Here is a 7,500-nt window from a genome sequence, read left to right as displayed (position 1 = left end):
GAAGACAAAGGAGAATCTGTTAAGAATAGGCCAGACTATTGCGGTGTATGTGTAGGCAAAGGGAAAGGACCGTAACCAGAGAGAAAGATCCACTGTAGTAATGTCTGACCAGTAAAAAGACCTCATAACTCTCTAGCGGTAGTATCTCAACGGGCGGCTGGTGCCCTGGCCGACCTACTACTTATCGTTGGGATGGTTCGAATGTGAGGAGGAGGGAAATTACCGATAACAGTCAAAGAAGTGTTAGGATTAATGATATATATATATATATATATATATATATATATATATATATATATATATATATATATATATATTATATATATATATATATATATATATATATATATATATATATATATATATATATATATATATATATATATATGTATATATATATGAAAGAGATAGAGAGGCCTTATTTCTTATTCTTTAAAGAAAAGCAATCGTTTTCGAGAATAGTTATCGAAAAATTTAATCACATATTTGAATTCTTTATTACATTTTTATATGGAACATCCTTAAATATTGTGGGAACTGACTATTCCAATTAATACACATCGGAATGTTATATCCTTTGTTTGCGTTATCCTAGCAGCTGCTCTCTCTCTCTCTCTCTCTCTCTCTCTCTCTCTCTCTCTCTCTCTCTCTCTCTCTCTCTCTCTCTCTCAAGTTGAAGAATAAGTTAGATAAGATCTTAAGGACTCTAAATGCTTAAGTATCCAATATTTCATGTTTATTGGATGTGCCAAGGATCACACAAGACCGCTAACTACTTTGCAGGCTGGTGTTGAATTTGTATTTCGTTTGGGTGAAGATCCCATGTTCCAAAGATGTTCAGTGACCACCTAAAAACAAAGTTAGAACGATATATGCCTGTTTTCATTGTGATTTCGAATAATTGATATTAAATGTTATCAATAGGGGTATTACCATCATCATCATCACTTCATAAATGTTAACATGCAAACCTCGTCAAGCCATACATTAAGATCACCCAATTGCCACTTCTCCACCATCATCTTGAACCCCCACCTCGTTATATCCTTCTACCCTAATCCCCAATGTTTGAGGTTTAAAGGTCTCACAATTGTGATCAGATCCTTCTGGGGAAGTTTTTTAGTAAATGAAAAATAAAATACTAAGATGACAATATTTCATACAGTTTGCTTTCCAGGTGTTTACAATTATTCTAAAACTATAAATAACGAAGTAAATATGCAAAAGATTTATTGAACAGATATCTAGAGTAATGGATTTCTTGAAGAGCTTACCGAGAGAACGCCTTTAAGGTGTTGGACATCCGGTTATGAAATGACATATAAAATCGTATCAATACGAAGGCACTGCTAAGGAAATATTTCCTTTTGCCTTGGGGAGGGTGAAGCCAGCTAGACTGGGACCTTTGAGCATTGAGCAATCGTCACCCGGGGAGGGGGTTCGCTTGACATTGGGTGACTTGCCCCGATAATTTGATGGATTGATTGATTAGGAGTTTTCTGTCCTCCTGACTTCTAGGGTTATTGACGCCGAATCAGATAATTTGAGTTAACAATGTGTTGATAGTATAATCTTTTATACCCTACATCCTATTTACCATATCATCACTATGATAATGCACCAATGAACTTTAATTGCATGTCATTTCACATATTTTTTTTTTCACCAATCATTTCTGAAACAATATAGATTATGTTAACTGATGATGCATTTTAAATCTCCAACCTTAGACTAATATAATTGATATAGCAAATAATACTATTTTCTCTAAGAGGGCCGGACCCAAGTAGCCCTTGACAAAAGCTGACCCAACCACACCGAGCTACGTGGCTCATGATCGAAATCAAAGGAAAACACTGAAATCAACAACTAAACCTTTACACCTCATTACCTTCGGAATTTTGAACAAAGGCCACTTATTAATGATTGGTGACCCAATAGGTGCTATTTGAAACGATACCTTATTAGCGCCTAAATATAATGCGTAGAGTGTATGTATGGAGAGAGAGAGAGAGAGAGAGAGAGAGAGAGAGAGAGAGAGAGAGAGAGAGAGAGAGAGAGAGAGAGAGAGAGGGAGGGAGGGGGGGGGGACTGCTTAGGAAAAGGCAAACGAAGGATATTTCCGTGTTATGAATATTAATATGAATAGTCGGTTCCAGTATTATTCAAGAAAATTTATTTAGAGATAGGATAGGAAAATTCAAATAAAAAGTTATGATAATATCTCTTAATGAATTAGTTTCAAAATTATATCAGATTACATTTCTTATAAGAATAAAAAAGTTCTCTCTTTTCATATATATTTCACTCATCGCATTTTTTTGAGTGATATCGGTAATTTCCCTCCTTCTCACATTCGAACCATCCTAACGATGTCTCGGTTGTTTAACGTCGGCCACCTTTCAGGACAAGAGGGGCATGATCTCTCCAAGTCAGGTCTGGCCAAGCGACACCGGTTTTGTTGATGGGTGTACAAACCTAAGTAAACAATAATAAAGAAAAGGCCGGTGAAAAGCTATGGTTTCTCTAGGGATAGCTGTACGTCACTAAACTACCGCTAGAGAGTTATTGGGTCCTTTGACTAGCCAGACAGTTACACTACACTGGATTCCTCTCCCTGGTCACGGCTCGTTTTCCATTTGCCTACACATACACCGAATAGCCTGGCCTATTCTTTCCACATTCTCCTCTGTCCTCACACACCTGACAACACTTAAATTACCAAACAATATTTTTTTCGCTCAATGGGTTAACTGCTGCACTGTAATTGTTCAGGGGCTACTTAACTCTTGGTAAGAGACTTTTTAGCCATGATAAGCAGCTCTTCTAGGATAAGGACACTATAATCAAACTATTGTTCTCTGGTCTTGGGTAGTGCTATAGCCTTTGTACCGTGGTTGGTCTTCCATTCTCTTGGGGTAAAGTTCTCTTGCTTGAGGGTACACTGGAGCACACTGTTCTATTTTATTTCTCTACCTCCTGTTTTTTTTTTTTAAGTTTTATAGTTAATATATGAAAGATCTAATTCTATGTTGTACTGTTCTTAAAATCTTCTATTTTAATTGTTCATTACATGCCTTGTAGTTTATATATTTCCTTATTTCTTGGGCTATTTTTCCTTGTTGGAGCCCTTGGCCTTTTAGCATCCTGCAATATCAACTAAAGTTGTAGCTTAGCTTATAATAATAATAATAATAATAATAATAATAATAATAATAATAATAATAATAATAATAATAATAATAACAACGTGTCGGTTAAGCGGTTAGTTTTAAACGTGAACTGGTCGTCTGATGTGGATTGAAGGGTTGGGGTGGGGTGTTTGCGTGTTTAAAAAATCACATCCACGAAACTGTAATAATTGCAAATGGGTGAAATCTAACTTGGCCAACCATATCTATTAGTTTTTTACTATAGGCAAGCCTGAATAAGAACGGTCATTGGTTATGAGAAATCTGTTCAGCATCTCTGGCATGTTCGACTGGTTGGATTCATAGCCTGCATTTCATAAATATTTATTTCATAGCCCATTTTGGTGCCTTGGCAACCCAATTAAACTTACGAAGATGATACAGCAGAAATATTCAAATATTTGTATAATTATAGGCATTTTTTTAAAGTTTAATAGCCCAGTCCCAGTATGGCTAATCATTCTTACAACGGAATCGGATAAATACGGCCTAGGGGTGCGGTTTAACCTGGCTTGTCATGCTCATTCGGAGAAACGGACTCCCAGGTAGAGCTGCCATGAAATGAAGTACCCGGGCATAGGATTCTGGACCTAAAAGTCTTCTCATAAGAATCAAAACAGAATATCCCGCTCATTGGGACACGCGATTCTGACCCTTACCGGATGCCCATAAGGGTCAATATCGTTTGGCCGAAAGGGCACCCTGGTGTTCCGACACGCCCCTAATTGCCCTGAAACAAAGGAAAGGCGTCAGACCGTGAAATTGTAAAAGCAGGTTTTGACCATTAACAAACAACAAGCTGTCAGCACCTTCTTCAAACGGATAATGGATGACTCGACTACCTGGGAAGTGGGAGGAGCTCACGAGAGAGAGAGAGAGAGAGAGAGAGAGAGAGAGAGAGAGAGAGAGAGAGAGAGAGAGAGGGGGGGGTGAAAGACAGAGAGATTGGGACTGGGAGGAAGGCAGATTCAAGCCACAGGGAACGGTTGGATGAACCAAAGAGGAGGAGGAGGACATGAAAGACAGCGAGAAACACCCTTGATGGACCTTGCCAATTCTTTCCTACTTTTACTAATCTTAACCCATTTTGGGAGATGAATAAAATATTCAATTTCTTAATTTGGTTGAAACCCGACATAATTACAGATCTGGGTACCCTATACATAAAAGAAAAGGTTTCAAGATGGTTTTAAAATAATAATTGTAATAGATTTAATCATGTTATAATTTTTTGCAATAATGAAAATTATTACCCATAAAGGGCAAATGGGACTTTTTTTTTCTCTGCCATCGAGAAACTCAAATTTTGTTATTCCGCTTCTATTGCTGTAGCTTTTCTAGACCTTATCTTAAAAGTGTCTTTGGGTGAACTAGACCCAAAAGAACATGATGTGGCGTTTGGATGTCATTCCTAATCATATTTTGTGGAGCTCTACAGAAACACACCACCATCCTTCTGCTCCACAGACATTAACAACAAAACACCTATATCATAATTTGGAAATTTGCAAATTCGGTCGTCGAATTACCTGACTGAACATTTTTAACAATCCCCTGAACCAAATATTTTCTACAGTAAAACAAGATCTGCATTGTGGTAGGGTCTTTTATTTTTTACATTTCTGAGGACCACATGTCATTGTTTTTTATTTCTAATTTCGTTCACTTTTTCGTTATAAGTTTTACCATCTTTTGTATATAGTTTTGATGGCTATTAATACCTTCGTCCAATTTTGTGACTTCTGAGTTTTCAATATAAATTAATTGAGATTTTCTTTTAAATTGGATTTTAATTAATGAATGGAGGCCTTAATGCCGGGCACGGATCGTACTTACGGGCTGCCAACGCTAGAGCCCGTGTCTTGCAGAAGGCAAGGCAATCTTATAAGTAAGCACGGATCTGGGACGTCATTTATCACCCATGTGCAACTGGGGGAAAACTCTGCAGTAACTGTATTAAGTAAAAGTTAGAGGTTGGACACCAAGATGGATAAAGGGAAATAGGAGCGGAGGTAAGCTATTGCCCACAAATAAAAAGTTACTACTGCTAGGGGCTGAAAGGACGCCAACGTTCTTAATCTTGATGTAAATCATATTTTTGTAGTGTCGCAGCTCAGCCTGAATACTATATTCTTATATGGTCTTAAACTGGCAAAACGCTTATTTCTATTTCTATTATCAACAGCGATGGGTAAATAAAATTGTTAGTTCAAGGTTTCCTTTTTTTTTTTATTTCATTATTGTATAGTCTCTATTGCAACTGTGTTTTGCATTTTTTATAACTTCAGGGAATGGAGTAGGCTATAGTATTCTTTATATAAAAAAAAAGTCAGGGAGCCTGGACATTGAGCTTTCCTGGATGACATAAAAAAACTCTAAAAGCAATCTCGTTATCTTGTTGCAATAAGCCAATTATCTACATTTCTTCGAAGTGACATCATCATGATTTGTAACTAAAGTAATAATTTTATCTTTGTTGCCAAATACAAATAAAGAATGCGACTACAATAGACACATACAAACATTTAATTAAAGTGAGTTTCTACAGACTGACAAGCTTGAAGAATCTGAGACTGTTTTCTATCGGAAAGTGATCCGAGATTAATTTTCTGGTCGATATGATTGCAGGTCGGTTAGCCCTCAAGCACCGTAAGACCAAAGTACTAGTGTTTTGCTTCTTTGCAAGAGTGCTATTGTTGTCCATTATGATATTTTGAGAGGCTTCACTAGCAGCAACAAGATTTCAAACAAGAGGCCCCTTTTTGGAATTCGTAGGATTTCTCAGTATTTGCTGACCCCATTCTTGTTATTTACTGTTTGAGTTAATGTTATAAATTGCTCGTCATGTCTTTTGCTGTTAATTGTGAAAATTTAATAATTTAAAGTTTTATCGTCCATAGATTACATTTATTCTGTTTTTAACGAGTCTTGTTTGATTAACTAGCATAATTTGTTTAGTTATCTATTTTGTCCAAAAAGCTTGCAAAGTCTTGTGCCATTGATATACCGAAAATTGAAGAACAAAAGGGGGAAAGAATGCTAACCCTATTGTTGAACACATTCTTATGCTGAATGAAATAAAATTCTTAAAGAATAAATAGTCACCTGAGCCAATTTTTTACCCTTTCCTGAACAGCGGAAAGCTTGTAGTTAAACTAGGATGTAAGTCACGTAGCCTAGAATGCTAACACAAGTACTTTACTTTTTAAGTTAAGGACTGCTTTTCTGGTTTTATACTGCAGGGGGAACCCTACTCCCTACAGGACCTTTCAAAATTTAATTTTAATGTAGGCTATATATTGCAAGGCCTTCAACATTACTCGTCGCATATTGCACGTTCATTGTCAAATCCACATTATCAAAGCACTTAGCAAACAAGAAAGCCTTCAGTTTCTTCTTGAAAGCCATGATATTTTCAGTCTTTCGGATGTCTAGAGGGAATTTGTATTGTATTACGGCTTGGGTATATCACAGGCATAATCTTGCCTAACGTTGAAAAAAAAAATTGCTTCCCTTCTTCCAATCTTCAACCAAATTTCAGTTCACCACCTCGATAATTCTTTGATTTAGTTACTTTAAGCAAAGATTAAAGCTACACCATAAAACAAGTGATCGATACGGCAAGAAACCCCTAATCATATTACATAAAAAGATTAGATAAAATTGTTCCGTGCGATGATGATCGGTAATTATGTATCTTCATGATTTTCAGTATCAGATTACAAGAAAATATCTATCTCTGAAAATAACCCGTTTACTGTTAACTCGTGGTGTGTACCAGGTAGAGGGTGATATTTACAGGTGTGACTTCAGTGTTGGTTTGTTTATAGATTTTGTGGATTTTACTCGTTAAAAACATTTGCTCTTTTGATCTGCTTTATCTATTAATAATTTTGATTTGCAGTGAAAATCTAATTATTAATGATATACATTTCTATTCGGCAAATTGTCCCCCACCGCAAATATAATATAACACGCAAATTTGAACGATATAATCAAAATCAGAATAATGAACTGTGCGTCGTGCGAGAGAGGATATGTTCATAATAATTGTGACGCAAATTTTTTTTTTAAAGTGTTTTTTGTTCTGAAGATATTTTTCTGTAATAATCATTATTGGTTTCATCAGGAATGTGCTAACGATATTTCTGAAAGAAAGTGTCTTGGCACAGAAACTTTCTATCCTCAGATATAATCTCGAATGTACTTGAATGGATTTTATTCTATCCAAAATTTTGCCTTTTCAGATCTATAGTTGGAACGACACCTCCATTCTCCTGACTGATTCACATGGAATACACAACTAGCA

The 7,500-nt window shown here is 36.1% G+C and overlaps 1 protein-coding gene across 2 annotated transcripts in view; it reads left to right on the top strand.

The window, feature by feature from the left end:
• LOC137618153 (putative inorganic phosphate cotransporter) overlaps positions 1–7,500 on the top strand; it is a 43,059-nt gene that overhangs the window by 20,005 nt on the left and 15,554 nt on the right. The window contains exons 1-2 of one of the 2 annotated variants that reach the window (XM_068348183.1): positions 6,877–6,992; positions 7,439–7,500. The exon at positions 7,439–7,500 is cut by the window's right edge and continues 274 nt beyond it. The gene's annotated coding sequence lies outside the window, so the exon portion shown is untranslated. Of the gene's footprint in view, positions 1–6,876; positions 6,993–7,438 lie in introns of those variants that run through there. The other variant, XM_068348182.1, reaches the window with a different exon arrangement.

Source organism: Palaemon carinicauda, chromosome 24 (assembly GCF_036898095.1).
Source record: "Palaemon carinicauda isolate YSFRI2023 chromosome 24, ASM3689809v2, whole genome shotgun sequence".
Taxonomy (NCBI): Eukaryota; Metazoa; Arthropoda; class Malacostraca; order Decapoda; family Palaemonidae; genus Palaemon; species Palaemon carinicauda.
Note: the sequence above shows the minus strand (reverse complement) of the source record. Positions and strands in the feature narration are given on the sequence as shown.